The sequence below is a fragment of the Girardinichthys multiradiatus genome, chromosome 15, assembly GCF_021462225.1.
Source record: "Girardinichthys multiradiatus isolate DD_20200921_A chromosome 15, DD_fGirMul_XY1, whole genome shotgun sequence".
NCBI lineage: Eukaryota > Metazoa > Chordata > Actinopteri > Cyprinodontiformes > Goodeidae > Girardinichthys > Girardinichthys multiradiatus.
The window spans coordinates 12,821,055-12,837,297 of record NC_061808.1 but is presented as its reverse complement, the minus strand read 5'-3'; the positions used below and the strand labels follow the sequence as shown (position 1 = coordinate 12,837,297).

Sequence of the window (16,243 nt, the reverse complement as noted above, 5' to 3'; positions counted from 1 at the left end):
CAGCTCATGTAAATATATTCGAATGTGATTTTTTGGATGACTGCAAATCCATCAACGCTCAGTAATTTTGATATAAAAAGTATCCTAAATTAAATCAGATCTGTTAAAAGAAACAAAGCCCTAAGAAATTATGAGAAACACCAAACCAGTTTGAAGATAAGGGCTCCCTGAATTGTATTAAATCACATCAACCTTAAATACATTTTTTTACTACTTATCTGGTTGTTAAAGCAAAGAAAATCCAAAGCTCCAAAGATTAAATGTAATCTTCCAAGCATATTTTTATAGCAACACATCCCTTAATTTAACTTTTCAAATCATAGCTTAAAATAATTGGCTGTTATCACCAAGCCAACAGGTGACCTTTTTTTTATGAAATCACACACATATAGTTCCGAAAATGTTGAAGTTGCTCTCGCGCATCTCCTTTAAAACATTTAAATGTATGAACTATCATGGGGTTAACATATATCCATTTTTTCATGGCTGCTACAAAGAGTTTAATTCAATCAGGAAAAGGCTATTAATCAAAGAAAATTGACTTTGCTGCTGACAGCTGCTTGACGCATCTTTGTTTCTGTTGGCTGAAGTCCACATCTGAGTAACTGTTTTGAATAGTGTATGTTTAACTCATAGAGCTCATTAATCACTGCTCACAGTATACGCACAGCTTCTCCCAGCTGCCTTCTCTCTGCTGTTTGTGTGACAAGTTAGTTTCTCGTTTTTTTATCCGTTCTTCTTCTCCACCAGCCCTCTAAAACATACAAAAAAAAGACATTCTCCATACATCCTGTGCTCTGCAAGCCCCGCCCCCCCCCACCCCCCCCCCCCCCCCCCCCCCTCCCTGCGTCAGCTGAATCAGGATGTTTTTTCGGATGCTACTCCCGACCGCCATACGCCTCTTTGGTTCTTCCTTTTGCTAAGGGAAGTCCTGGGTTGTGCCCCAATCATTTAAGTTTTTATTAAGATGCAGAGATATTGCTGCAGGTTGATTGCCGCATGGAGCCACATGAGGAAAGGGTGCGGCAAAGGCCCTCAATTAGGCGTCATTTAAAGAAGACCAAGATAGTACAGCAATTACAGCATCAATGCAGGAAGCCTCTGTGTTTAAAAGTTTACAGCACTGGCTGTTTAAGTTTTTCCTTCCTATATATATATTTTTACAGCAGTTTATTTCAGGTAGGTGATACACATCTAGTCATTAAGATTCTTCATGCCTTTTTTTTCTCATTAAAAACATTTATTCTTAAGTGGTTCATGCATTAGGCATCTAATTATCCTGACATTTTAAGGTAAAAAAGTAGCTGTGTCTTTAAGAGTCTGGCTGTCTAATAACAGCCTCCAGCTGAAGAAATTCTAGGATAAATATGTATAGAACGTTATGTCATTCTGGCCTGGGATCAGAAGCTTTTCGTCTTATCTTTATAATTAAGGAAACAAGAAAGTAAAGCAACGATTTATCCGGAGCAAACAAAGCAGTCCCACGGCACGGCAAAGCAACCAAACCTCCTCCCTCTGCCGCCACCACCTCTCTCTGCAGCTGGTCTGCGACATATACTTCCTTAAGTAGAATGTATGCTACGTCTGCTCCAAGCTTTGAAATATCTTGTTGATAAATCATTTACACTTGCACAAGTAAGGGTATTCATGGTGCTTTTTATAGGGGAGTGATAGCCTAGTTGTTGGAGCAGCATGCAAAATGTGTTTCTACAGAGTATTGACTTAGGAGGATTGAATACAATGCATACCACACTTTCCAGAATGTTATTTGGAAGGAAGAAAATTAATGCTTTTATTTCCTCTTCAAATAAAATACTAAGAATAGTAGAACTTTGAGGCTGTGATGTGACAGAATGAGGAAAAGTCTGAGGGAAATCAAATTTTTGCAAAGTTATGTTTATAAACATGTTACAACTTTAAATTTTATAAGTGTGCAAACAATTAAAGTGAATGTATCTATAATTAATGTGGTTAAAACACTTATCCCTATTTCCAAAATGTTTAGGAGTAGAAATCATAAGACTTACAGTCATCTACAAATATAAAAACAGGCTCTGGTTACGTATAATGCAGTGTCCACTGCACATATAATGGGAAATATAATACGTGTTCCAGATTAAAATCCTTAGGCTGGAACAGTTTAGAATTTTGTGACATTCTCCTTGCATTAAACTGCATGTCGTCGGGGAAAATAGAGCAGAATATACTGAAAGTTTAGTTTTTGAGTCTTTGAAGTGAATCTGCAATGTTTTGCACTGTGTAGTTGTTGCAAGTCTTGCCACTGTAAACATAATAAAAACAAAGAAGGGGAAATGTATAATTAAAGAAGAACTGGGTGAATTTTTAAGGAAATAACTGGACGAATAAAAAGGTTTGCCATGGTGTTTACTTTTCAATGTAAATTCACACAATTAATCTCAAGCAAATCAAGTGCCAAAATTTGACTATCTCTTCTTATTTTTTATATTCTTGAAAACAAAGAAAATGAGAATTAAACAGCAAAGCCCATGATTAAAATATCTATTGTGTGCGTTTTTTTTTTTTTTTTTTTTTTTTTTTTTTTTTAGATGTTTCGTGCGGGATGGATGAGGTGGGATTTATTTTTGTGTATTTTTCTCCAAGAAGAAAGAAAAATAATCTGATTTGTGTTTTTCTTTGCTTAAAATCTGTCCTTTTAAAATATCTCTTGTCACAGATGTAATTATTTTTCAAAATTGTTGCTTTTTTCTTTTAAGTACTTAGTTTGTGTATAAATGGCACTTTTCAAAATAGTTAAAGACGTTAATTTCAGTATGGCCCCTATTTCTCCAGATTTTGTGCAATTTTATGCTACCATCTGGAACCAGACATCAAGCCTTGCACATTCCTAGAGTTTCTCTGCACATTTTTCAACTTTGGTTTTGGTCCCACAGGGGTTACACTGTGTGCAGACTGTTCCAAATGATGCCTGTTGCTTACTCACAGTAAAATGATAGACTCCCACAGCACTAAACTATCCACACACCTGTTAAACATTCAAGTGCTGTCAGCTTCTCTCGCAGGGTTTCATATATCAAGAAGAAAGCAGGCAACTGAACTGACCAAGCAGACCAGAGATGTGTTTTTTCTTTTATCTGACTGTTCTGTGAAGAGCTGGAAATCATCATATGGTAATGGATATGGCTGTGGCACATATAGGAGACCACATACGGAATTTATGGACTTCACTTAAGTATCAGAAAACCCGACATCAGCACAAAACATGATGAGAGCTTGTGATTGTTGTTGACTGAAAGCATCCAGCTCCCTGATTAACCGGCCTGTATAGGCTTCCCTCTGAGCGGGCTTATCAGGGTGCAACTGTTCCCTTCTGTTCCAGCCACAGGAAACGAGGGGTGTGGTGGGAGAGCAGCCTGGAGATGGAGAGAAGAACCATCAACACCTGATCATCCTCAGTCTCAAAGACTACTTCACTATGCTGCTAAAATGTCCAGATTAAGTCACACACTGACCTAATAATAAAGCTTAAAATAAGATCACTGTAGATTAACACAAGCGTTACAATATTTGGTTCCATCTTCAGTACATACATTGTAAAGATGATCTAGTTTGGCAACCACTTTACATTGACTAAGACTGGAGGCATGCATCTGCCTGTGAAAGTCTGCATGATTGATCTGGCTCCTTAACTCAGCCTGGATTACTGAAGATATTGAACATGCAACATTATTTGAAGCTCATATTTTTCAAGACAGCTGCTTGCAGTATCTAATATCCAACCCCCGCAACAAAAGATGGATTGCTTTACAGTTTTCACTCGAGAAGAGAAAATATCTGGATTATGTCTGTCGCACCAACCAGTCCCTGCCTCTAATCAGCCACATACATATCTTTATAAGGAGAAGTAGTGCAGAGACCGAGGTATTTGGTGTTCCTTAGTAAGAATCCAGCAAACCCCCAGATGAGTGTTGGGTCTTTATCATGCAACCTAAAGAGAAGATCGTTTTGTATCACATTTGTTTAAAGCAGCTACAAACTGTTACATAAATGCTTCCAGATATTTCTGGAGTTTTTATGAGATACTTACAAAGCATTTACAGAGTCCCTACAAGATACTTTTGTTGGTACTTACATAGCCATTACAAAATACTTATGGTATACCTACATGGGAACATATGAGGGGGTACCTAAATGAGTACTGTACAGTATTTAAAGGTTCCCCATGGGGTACTAAAGGGAGTGCTTATGAGGAACTTACACAGCATATATAGGGCACTTACAGGGTACTTAAAAGGTACATACAAGCTATTTATGGAGGTCCTTACAGGGTACTCCAGTGGTATATACAGGGTAATTATAAGAATACTTACAGGTTGTTTATATAGGATTTATGCAGTTCCTGTGGAGTTCATTTGGTCTTACTTACAAGATACTTAATGTGTTTTTGAATAGTATGTATGTAGCACTTACAGGAGTACACAAAGGGTAAGTCTTCTTTTTCAGCATTCAGTCAAAACAAGTATGACTATTCTCCATAGGGTCATCTACTTGTGGGTCCTGAGATGGCTGTAAAGGCCAATCTGGGACCTGCATATTTTTGTACAATGCGGGCAGAGAAAGGTGGTGGTGGATGGTTATAGTGGAGCGTTTTTGAGCCTTTCTTTACGGTGCTTTTGCTTTGTTTCTGCAATGTTCCAACTCATGATGTACTGCTCCTTTATGTACAACTGCTCTCCACACGTTTCTGTCCAGTGTAAGGTCTTCCCAGTTATCCAGTGGTATGTGGAGCTTTTTAAAGTTTATCTTGATGTTTTCCTTGTACCGCTTCTTTTGGCCATCGGAGGCTTATTGACCATCTTTCAGCCGGGGGTATAAGATCTGTTTTAGGTGATGTGTGTTGGACATAGGAATAATGTGGCCAATCCATCAAAGTTGGTACTATGGTGGTAATGCAATTCATGTTGGCAGCTTCTAAAATCCTAATGTTGGTCTGTTTTTCCTCCCACGTGATCCTAAAAATGTTTCTTAATGATCTTTGGTGGTACCGCTCCAGGGTTCTTAAGTGCCTGCTATAAATGGTCCATGCCTCAACTCCATAGAGAAGTGTTGGAAGGACAACAGCGTTGTAGACCATACGTTTGGTTTGCAAAAGAAACATAGGTTAGGCAGGATTGATGTTCTCAAATACATTAACCTTCATTGGGAGGTTTGCATAAGCAATGGAGACTCTAATCTAGATTTAAAACAACATGGGACATCAAATATCTTTGTGGTAATGTATGTTGCATAACGGCACGTGGAAATCTAAAACAAAAGGAACACATTGAGCCTGATTGGCTTGTTTCTTCTCAAATATGTGCTTCACGATGGGGTAGTGAGTGAGGGGAGATAAATGGTCTAATGGCTTTCCTGGAATGTGAGGGGCCAGATTAGACAGATTTTAGCTGATAAAATAATTCTGTGGTGTAGCCTTTAATGTCCAAAGTTGGGCTTCATCTGTAAGCCTGAGAAAGATAAAAAAAAAAGTGTGTACTTTTCAGAAAAAAAGTTAATGTTTCTGCTTTGATCAAACTGCCAACTTATTCATAGAAAACACAGAGAATTATTGAAAATAAGGAGCCACGCTGGTTGCATCTACATGCAGTTAGTGACAGAAACAAAATGTTATACTACTTTAAAGGACATGAACAAATAAAATGTCAGGAAAAAAATTATTTGATCAGTATACTCTTCCGATAAGCAAGCCTAGTAAGACAAAAAGCAAGGCGACCACCAAACATTAGTTGTTTTTTAAACCTGTGTACAATACCTGGCAAAAATATATCTACCCATTGAGGCTTTTTTACATATTTACAATCACTAATTTAATCTTTGTAAATGTATAATAAAATAATATCCAACTTCACAAATGCATACATCACTCTTTGGAATCATCAAATCCATTTATCCATATTTAGCACCCAGTTTGTCCTATTGAGGGTTGAGGGGAGGAGCGTATCACAACGGTATTTTGTGGGGTGGGGTTCTAGCTTGGATGGATGGCCAGTCCCTCCATGTATTTTAAAAAGTTAGTTTACTTCTTACATTATGACTCATAGGTGGAGCGCCACTGCAGCTTGTATAAGCATAGCACTGAATGTAAATCATTATCAGCCATCTGTTAAAATACATTTAGCTTTTGAAGTAAACAAACATCAGAGGGTTCAGGGTCAAGCACATACAGTTTTGAAAGTTGGAATTTAATTCCCATGGTGTGTTACATTGATGTTTACACTATTGATAAAACTAAAATATGAAACTTTATTTTGTCAGAACCTGCAGCTACTGTATGCTACAGTCACAGCTAAGTTTCTGTATCATGGCAGACCTATGACTAATGTTTGCAGTCAATCGATGTGTCACGATCCTGAGGGGATTTGTGTTTTGATTTTCTTTTGTGTATTTTGCCTTTTCCTTGTAGTTTATTATGTTCTTTAGGTTTTGGTTTCTTTAGTTCATTTTCTGGGCTTATTATTGTTAGGTGTTTTCCCTATGGCTTAATTTTTTTGTGCTTTATTCTTGTGTTCTTTATTCATCTGGAGTTATTTTCTGTTTGATATCTATGAGATATTTTCCATGGCTTTTCTTGAATTTCGGTTTCTGCTCTTCTCTGGTTATTTAGTCTTCGTCCTTCAGTTGCTCTACCTTTTCTCTGCCACAGCTGCTCCTCATTCCACCTGAATAACTCTTCTGGTTCATTGGCCATTTCTCTACCCCTGTCTCATATTTAAGCTCTTAATTTATTTTTGTTCCTTGCTGGTTTCTTGTGTTGCCTTTGCTTTCTCTCATACTCATCTCTCTCTGTTGGATTATCATTCCATGCTGGGTCCTGTTCCTGTCCTCCCCATCCACTCTCCTCTTGCAAGACCATTCATCTAAGTTTTTTCTTTATATTATCATTAAAGAAACTCAGCTTCATTCCAGTCCAGCTCTGCATTTGAGTCCTTATTTACCAAACCACAAAACAATGAAAAAATATAATTGAAAAATGCAAGATTCAGAAACTTGATTTGACATGATCTGAACTGCTGTCCATAATAGGAGTTTTCAATTTAATAACCAAACGACGGGAGCCTGGCAATAACATATCAGGGAAAGAACACAGCAAAGTATTTTTTAAGCAAACAATAGTTGTACAAGGTACCAGGAACTCAATAGCTTTGTCAATAGTCTTGTGTGGATATGGTGTTACTATTTTTAAGTTCTAACACACACTTACAAGTTCACTTTGGATGTGCTAAAGAATATAAATTTGCATCCTGGCTGAATAAAAATAGATCCTGTCCTAATTCCCACTACATTTCCTGTGAACTTTTAACAGTGTCACATTACAACCACAACCCTAAATGTACTTCAACTAGATTTATAATATCAAGTTGGTTGGAAATCAGCTGTGGAAATTATTTTCAACTCTTGCCACAAATACTCAGTTGAACGTAGGTGTGGATTTGGGGCCATTCTAACATTTAACCATGCTGTTATCTGAACCATTCCATTTTGAGCTGCTGGAAAGTAAGCCTCTGCCCCAGTTTCAAGTATTTGCAGCCTCTTACTGGTTTTCTTCCAGGTTTGCCCTGTATTTAGCTCCATCCACCTTCACATCAACTCTGACCAGCTTGCTTGTCCCTGATAAAGAGAAACCATTCTCAAAGCAGGATGCTGCCACCACCACATTTCACTGTGGTAATCTATACTGTTAGGTTTTTATGATACAAGGTAAAATTTTGAATTTCCCTACAATCTGACTCCATGGCTGGTGGAAAACAACAAACATTAAATCTTATGACTTTCTTTAAACTATTGCCTGTTGCAACTCTTCCATTAAGGTCAGATTTGCAGATTGCATGACTCATAATTGTTTTTTCGAAAGAATCCCCACCTGATCTGTAAATCTCTGCAGCTCCTCCATAGTTTACATGGTACTCTTTGCAGCTACTCCAATGAATGCTCCTTGCCTGACCTGTAAGTTTAGATAAATGGACGTGTCTTGGTATTTAGTGGCATCAGCATAAAGGTGGCAGAATGTATGCTACATTTTTCAAAATGTTCAGTAATCTGGTGTGAGCAACAGCATCAGAGATCTCTTTCCATTCAGACACCTGCTATGAAATGAGGTATTTATAGCTTTTATTATTACTGAACAGAATGCAAAAACTGTACATTGTTTTTAAACTTTCTGTCAAAAAGAGCAGCTCTTAAAAGGTACTCGTACTCGTACTCGTACTCGTACTCGTCTTCCGCTTTATCCGGAACCGGGTCGCGGGGGCAGCAGACTCAGCAGAGACGCCCAGACGTCCCTCTCCCCAGACACCTCCTCCAGCTCCTCCGGGGGAAGCCCAAGGCGTTCCCAGGCCAGCCGAGAGACATAGTCCTTCCAGCGTGTCCTAGGCTGTCCCCTGGGCCTCCTCTCGGTGGGACGTGCCTGGAACACCTCCCGAGGAAGGTGTCCAGTCCAGGAGGCATCCGGTATAGATGCCCGAACCACCTCAACTGGCTCCTCTCAATGTGGAGAAGCAGCGGCTCTACTACGAGCCCCTCCTGGATGTCCGAGCTCCTCACCCTATCTCTAAGGGAGTGCCCGGCCACCCTACGGAGGAAGCTTATTTCAGCCGCTTGTATCCGGGATCTCGTTCTTTCGGTCATGACCCAAAGTTCATGGCCATAGGTGAGGGTAGGAACGTAGACCGACCGGTAAATCGAGAGCTTCGCTTTTCGGCTCAGCTCTCTCTTCACCACAATGGACCGGCACAGCGCCCCCATTACTGCGGCAGCCGCACCGATCCGTCTGTCGATATTCCGCTCCATTCTTCCCTCACTCGTGAACAAGACCCCGAGATACTTAAACTCCTCCACTTGAGGCAGGAACTCCCCTCCAACCTGAAGAGGACAAGCCACGCTTTTCCGGTCGAGAACCATGGCCTCGGACTTGGAGGAGCTGATCTTCATCCCAGCCGCTTCACACTCGGCTGCGAACCGCCCCAGTGCATGCTGTAGGTCTTGGCTAGATGGGGCCAGCAGGACCACGTCATCTGCAAAAAGAAGAGACAAAATCCTCTGGTCCCCAAACCAGACCCGCACCGGCCCTTGGCTGCGCCTAGAAATCCTGTCCATAAAAGTTATGAACAGGACAGGTGACAAAGGGCAGCCCTGCCGGAGTCCAACATGCACCGGGAACAGGTCCGACTTAGTGCCGGCAATGCGAACCAAACTCCTGCTCCGCTTGTACAGAGACCGGATGGCCCCTAGTAAAGAGCCGCCGATTCCATAATCCTGGAGCACCCCCCACAGGGCATCACGAGGGACACAGTCGAATGCTTTCTCCAGGTCCACAAAACACATGTGGACCAGTTGGGCAAACTCCCATGAACCCTCGAGTACCCTGTAGAGGGTATAGAGCTGGTCCAGTGTCCCATGGACGGGACGAAAACCACACTGCTCCTCCTGAAGCTGGGGTTCGACTATCGGCCGGACTCTCCTCTCCAATACCCTGGCATAGGCCTTACCAGGGAGGCTGAGGAGTGTGATCCCCCCTGTAGTTGGAACACGCCCTCCGGTCACCCTTCTTATGAAGGGGGACCACCACCCCAGTCTGCCAATCCAAAGGCACTGTCCCCGTCCGCCACGCAATGTTGAAGAGGCGTGTCAACCATGACAGCCCCACAACATCCAAAGACTTGAGGTACTCAGGGCGGATCTCATCCAACTCCGAACGTTTGCCACCGCGGAGCTTTTTAACCACCTCGGTGACTTCAGCCTGGGTGATGAAAGAGTCCAACCCCGAGTCCCCAGCCTCTGTTTTCACCAGGGAATGCGTGATGGCAGGATTGAGGAGATCCTTGAAGTACTCCTTCCACCGGCCGATAATGTCCCCAGTCGAGGTCAGCAGCTCCCCACCCCCACTGTAAACAGTGTTGGCGAAGCACTGCTTCCCCTTCCTGAGGCGCCGGACGGTTTGCTATGGCCTCCATGGCCTCACCGCACTCCTCCCAGGTCCGGGTTTTTGCCTCTGCCACCACCCGGGCCGCGGCACACTTGGCCCCACGGTACCCGTCAGCCACCTCAGGAGTCCCACAAGCCAACCACAGCTGATAGGACTCCTTCAGCTTGACAGCGTCCCTTACTGCCGGTGTCCACCACCAGGTTCGGGGATTGCCACCGCGACAGGCACCGCAGACCTTACGGCCGCAGCTATGGGCAGCAGCATCGACAATAGATGTAGAGAACATGGTCCATTCTATGTCTCCAACATCCCTCGGAATCTGGTCAAAGCTCTCCCGGAGGTGAGAGTGGAATACATCCCTGGCCAAGGGCTCTGCCAGACGTTCCCAGCAGACTCTCATTAAGCGCTTGGGCCTGCCAAGTGTGTCCGACTTTCTCCTCCTCCAGCGGATCCAACTCACCACCAGGTGGTGATCAGTGGACAGCTCAGCCCCTCTCTTCACCCGAGTGTCCAAAACATGCGGCCGAAGGTCTGATGATATGACAACAAAGTTGATCATTGACCTCCTGCCTAGGGTATCCTGGTGCCAAGTGCACTGATGGACACCCTTATGTTTGAACATGGTGTTTATTATGGACAATCCGTGACTAGCACAGACGTCCAATAACAAAACACCGCTTGGATTCAGATCGGGGAGGCCATTCCTCCCAATCACGCCTCTCCAGGTGTCACTGTTGTTTCCCACGTGGGCGTTGAAGTCCCCCAGCAGAATAATGGAGTCCCCAGGAGGGGCACTATCCAGCACCCCCGACAGGGACGCCAAGAAGGCCGGGTACTCCGCACTACCACTCGGCCCGTAGGCCGAAATGATAGTCAGAGACCTCTCCCCAACCCAAAGGCGCAGGGATGCGACCCTCTCATCCACTGGGGTAAACCCCAACACGAGACGGCTGAGCTGGGGGGCAACAAGCAAACCCACACCAGCCCGCCGCCTCTCAGCTCTTAAAAGGTCAACTAACTTAATTGACAGAAACCAACCAGGCACAGAATAAAACATTCGAGGAGGAAGACCTTTAACTAGTTGTCAGGGTCGTGGATGAAGGACTTTATTAGCTAGACCACAAGTTAAAAAAGAACCAGTTAGCTCACTTGTCATGAAAGAAACTTTCCCTACAGCTTTATCCACTGTGAAAGGTATCTCAGCATGCCAGAAAATGTGTACAAATTATTTCTTTGTGCTTTGATGTAGTAATGAGTCAGAACAAGTAGATTACTCTCAACAGAGTTGCAGTGGTTTCAATATCTCTCAACATTTGGAAGTAATTTCCCAACAGGCTTGGGAAAACCTTTCCTCTTCTCAGCTCCAAGACAAACAGACATGTTTGCTGGCTGTGATTATAGTAGCTCAGCTCATTTGTAATGCACACACACTTCATCAAGAAAATCTGACATGATTGCCACCACGCTTACTGTGAGAGTCGCTCATTGAATCAGAATCGAATCAGATCTGAAGTGAGATTAAATAGTTTACAATAGAGAAATATTTAAAATGTACCTGCTGTTCAGATCAATGAATCAAGAAAAGGAGTCATGCAAGAGGCTTTCAGATTATTTCTTTCTAGATAAACGTCCTACAGTAAAAACAAACAAGCAAAATAAAAAATCCACTATACCTCTCACTGAGCATCAAGTGGGTTTTTATGAGCATGACAAATACATTTTACTTAATGAGACAAACAAACCTTTTAGTTGCCTCAAATTTTACAACTTAACATAAAACAGATTAGAGTTTATCTCAAGATAATTACATTTTAAAAAACACACCGTTTTTTATGTCTTTTTTACTGCATCTTTTTTCATTGTGTTTACTCTGAAAGGAGATTTATTTATTTATTCTGCATTTATTTAACTATGCTAAACCTTTTGATAATGTTAGTACTCTCTGGGTTAGCATCTTTACTTTTACTCAAGCAGAAAACTTCCAACCACATATTTACATACACTCTGTGAAAAGGTACATAGCATTTTTTTCATCAAATTAAACATTTCTTGCTGTAGGTCAGACAGAATTACCAAAATTACACTGCTCAAACAAATAAAGGGAACACTTAAACAACACAATATAACTCCAAGTAAATCAAACTTCTGTGAAATCAAACTGTCCACTTAGGAAGCAACACTGATTGACAATCAATTTCACATGTTGTTGTGTAAATGGAATAGACAACAGGGGGAAATCATACTCAATAAAGGAGTGGTTCTGCAGGTGGAGACCACAGACCACTTCTCAGTACCTATGCTTTCTGGCTGATGTTTTGGTCACATTTGAATGTTGGTGGTGCTTTCACACTCGTGGTAGCATGAGACGGACTCTACAACCCACACAAGTGGCTCAGGTAGTGCAGCTCATCCAGGATGGCACATCAATGCAAGCTGTGGCAAGAAGGTTTGCTGTGTCTGTCAGCGTAGTGTCCAGAGCCTGGAGGTGCTACCAAGAGACAGGCCAGTACATCAGGAGACGTGGAGGAGGCCATAGGAGGGCAACAACCCAGCAGCAGGACCGCTACCTCCGCCGTTGTGCAAGGAGGTACAGGAGGAGCACTGCCAGAGCCCTGCAAAATGACCTCCAGCAGGCCACAAATGTGCATGTGTCTGCACAAACGGTTAGAAACCGACTCCATGAGGATGGTATGAGGGCCCGATGTCCACAAATGGGGGTTGTGCTCACAGCCCAACACCGTGCAGGACGCTTGGCATTTGCCAGAGAACACCAGGATTGGCCAATTTGCCACTGGCGCCCTGTGCTCTTCACAGATGAAAGCAGGTTCACACTGAGCACATGTGACAGACGTGACAGAGTCTGGAGACACCGTGGAGAGCGATCTGCTGCCTGCAACATCCTTCAGCATGACCGGTTTGGCAGTGGGTCAGTAATGGTGTGGGGTGGCATTTTTTTGGAGGGCCGCACAGCCCTCCATGTGCTCGCCAGAGGTAGCCTGACTGCCATTAGGTACCGAGATGAGATTCTCAGACCCCTGGTGGGACCATATGCTGGTGCGGTTGGCCCTGGGTTCCTCCTAATGCAGGACAATGCTACACCTCATGTGGCTGGAGTGTGTCAGCAGCTCCTGCAAGATGAAGACATTGAAGCTATGGACTGGCCCGCCCGTTCCCCAGACCTGAATCCGATTGAGCACATCTGGGACATCATGTCTCGCTCCATCCACCAACATCACGTTGCTCCACAGACTGTCCAGGAGTTGGCGGATGCCTTCTCAACAGGAGAATGCCCGGGCATTGTAGGGAGGTCATACAGGCACGTGGAGGCCACACACAATACTGAGCCTCATTTTGTCTTGTTTTAAGGACATTACATCAAAGTTGAATCAGCCTGTAGTGTGTTTTTCCACTTTAATTTTGTGTGTGACTCCAAATCCAGGCCTCCATTGGTTAATAAATTTGATTTCCATTGATGATTTTTGTGTGATTTTGTGGTCAGCACATTCAACTTTGTACAGAACAAAGTATTCAATGAGAATATTTCATTCATTCAGATCTAGGAGTGTTCCTTTTATTTTTTTGAGCAGTGTATTTAGATTTTCTAAATCTTAGAATGATGAGAACCTTTAATAAAATCACAGGTTTTCATACACTCAGTTTAATTTCCTGTTAAACCGTAAGATTGGGTAAAACATTGAAGAATTTTCTTTCAATTTTATCAAACGTTAGAACATGTCTCCAACAATTAAGGTCTTTGTTCCTGAGTGCATTTGCAAACTGTCAGATCCATAGAGCTGTGTGCATGATTGTTTCTCTTTACCTTCTCTCCCTGCAGAGTGTGACTGGCAGGTGTGCTCCCAAATCTGCAGCTCATCAGGACTAACCAGGAGAAACATAAAGAGGAGCAGATTCCCTGAGGCAGATGCCAGGTTGTTTTTGCTTTAATTAATGCAATCAGGCCTACCTTTAGTGGCTTTTTCAGCATGATCATTCCATTTTAGGGTTTGTTTTGAGTTATTTTTTGTAGGCCTAAACACATATGTTTTAACGGCGAGGGACGCCAGCCAAATGAGTGTGTTTGTTTGTTCTTAAACCTTTGGTTTCCATGGGACTTCATGCTGGTCTCTAATTGGTTACTGAAGGACTCTCTGCAGGTTGCAAGTTGTGGCGAATCATGGCTTTTTGTGTCATTCGTCATTCAGTCTGATTGAGTGACCATAGTTCTTTGTTCTAGTCGTTTATTGTTGTGTTTTAATCCCCGACCTCTAGTGTGTCCCAACAATTTTTTTTTATTACCAGCCATCACTGCCTACCTTCTTCTGTCTTAACCCAGTGGTTCTCAAAGTGGGGGCAGCCAGGGGGCGCTATAGAGGGGCCTCCAAAAGGTTAGGGATGATGATTAAAACATTTTTGTTGAATGTTATTCAGTGAACTCATAATTGTGTTAACATATTTTAATAATATTCTTACATTAAATAAATGTATTGATTATTGAATAGTCAATAAAAGACATTTTAAAAAATTGATGTTTCTGTGGGTTTAGCAAAAGGGGGTCCCCGCCCAGACGCTAATGCTGTTTGTGGGGCCATGTTATGGAAAAGTTTGGCAGTGTTCTGCTTCCTCACTCCTTGCCATTGCTGGAAAAGTCCTCTCAAGGTTTCCCCCTGTGAATCTCCTCATCAATCCTCTGGCCATCCTCTGAATATCAGCTGTCTGGATCATTCTGACAACTTCCTGCTAGTTCACCTGCCAGTCCACCCCCCAGTGCTCCTCTGTTCCTCCAACTCCAACTCTGAAAGAAAACAACAAAGGAAACCATTACCAAGTAATATATGTGCTTTCTGTTTCCACTGCTCTGCAGGGCTGCTGAAAATTTATTTAAATCTGCCCAATGACGTATATGGAAGTTGTGAGGAAAACTGCAGGAGGAATACATCCAGTCCAGCAAGTGGCAGTAATAAGATTTTGTTTTTTTGCTGCAATTTTGGCGTATACCCTATCATTCCGTGTCACCAACTGAAAGTCTGTCTATTTATCGTATTTCACCTTCCTTTGGTCCTTTCTTGATCACAAATGGATCCAATTCACACATTAGAACCGGTCCTGCAATGGATAAAGGTGGCTCAAATATCATCCAGAGTAAATTTTAACTTTTGCCTCCAATTTTTGAAAAACAAAAGTTGTGAGTTGTGAGATAATTCAACCCTGGAAAAAGAACAAATAAACCATGAAAGCCCAGAATAAGTTGGACACTCACTTCTATGATCAATGTAGTGTATGTAAACATCTGCCCTCAACTGTATATGCGTGAGATGCATTAGTAGCCATCATTCTAGGTCCTAAATATGGAGAGTTAAAATCAAGTGTAGCAGCTGAATCTAATCAGATTTAGAGTAAATGTGAAGCCTGTTGTTTTCTTTTTTTTCTTTACCAGAGTATCCTGTACTCTTTATGAAAGGACCCTTCTCTTGGATATGTTTTGAAAGGTTTTCTTGAAGTAAATTAGACATTTGTACATGATTTTTCATGTTATCATGTAGGTCAAGTGATCAACTTAATTAGATTAGTCATTGTAATTGCATATTATTTTATATGAATCATATGTATTTAGAAAATAAAAGAAATGAGCAAGAACTGCCTAAAATCAGGTGATAACAAAAGGGAAATCTACTACAATTACATGTTTTTTTCTATTGGTCTGCTGGTAAATGAAACCTCTGTACAGTCCTTTGCAAAAGTAGTACATACTCCTTAAACTTTTCACATTCTGGCACATTACAATAACAAAGTTTAATTTATTTTGTTGAGATCTTTGTGTTGGGAAACCAACACAAAGCAATGCATTATTCTAAAACTGAAGGGAAATCATGGATCAATGACAAAGAAAAGAAAAAAAATTTCTGATGTTTATTTGTATTTAGTCTAACTGAGACCGCACCTTGTAGATCAACATATTCGCCGCAGTTTGTACCAACGTGGCCCATTCTGCTTTGCAAAATAGGTCCAACTGAGTCAGATAGGATGCAGAGCATCTGACAAAACAAAATTTCAAGTCCTACTGCACATTATAACACAAAAATTCTAACACATAAATGAGCTTTGATCTAAAACATTATGGCTCTGGGGCAGCGCTGGTGGTGTAGGGGCAAAAGTGCACGATCATTTGAAGAGGCTACAGTCCTTGAATGGCGTCTGTCCTGGGTTCGAGTCCCAGACCTGGCAACATTTACCAAATGTCTCCCCCACTCTCTACCCCTCTTTCCTGTCTACCTACTGTCAAAAAAT

The 16,243-nt window shown here is 42.0% G+C and overlaps 1 long non-coding RNA gene across 1 annotated transcript; it reads right to left on the bottom strand.

Annotated features, from left to right (window-relative positions):
• Window positions 1–3,141: 3,141 nt before the first annotated feature.
• Window positions 3,142–14,013, bottom strand: LOC124881677. The gene is made up of 4 exons (XR_007041711.1): window positions 13,923–14,013; window positions 13,779–13,837; window positions 7,898–7,978; window positions 3,142–3,392 (listed from the first exon to the last, which is right to left on the bottom strand). It is a non-coding gene; the product is annotated as an uncharacterized LOC124881677 (long non-coding RNA).
• Between the last annotated feature and the right edge of the window lie 2,230 nt (window positions 14,014–16,243).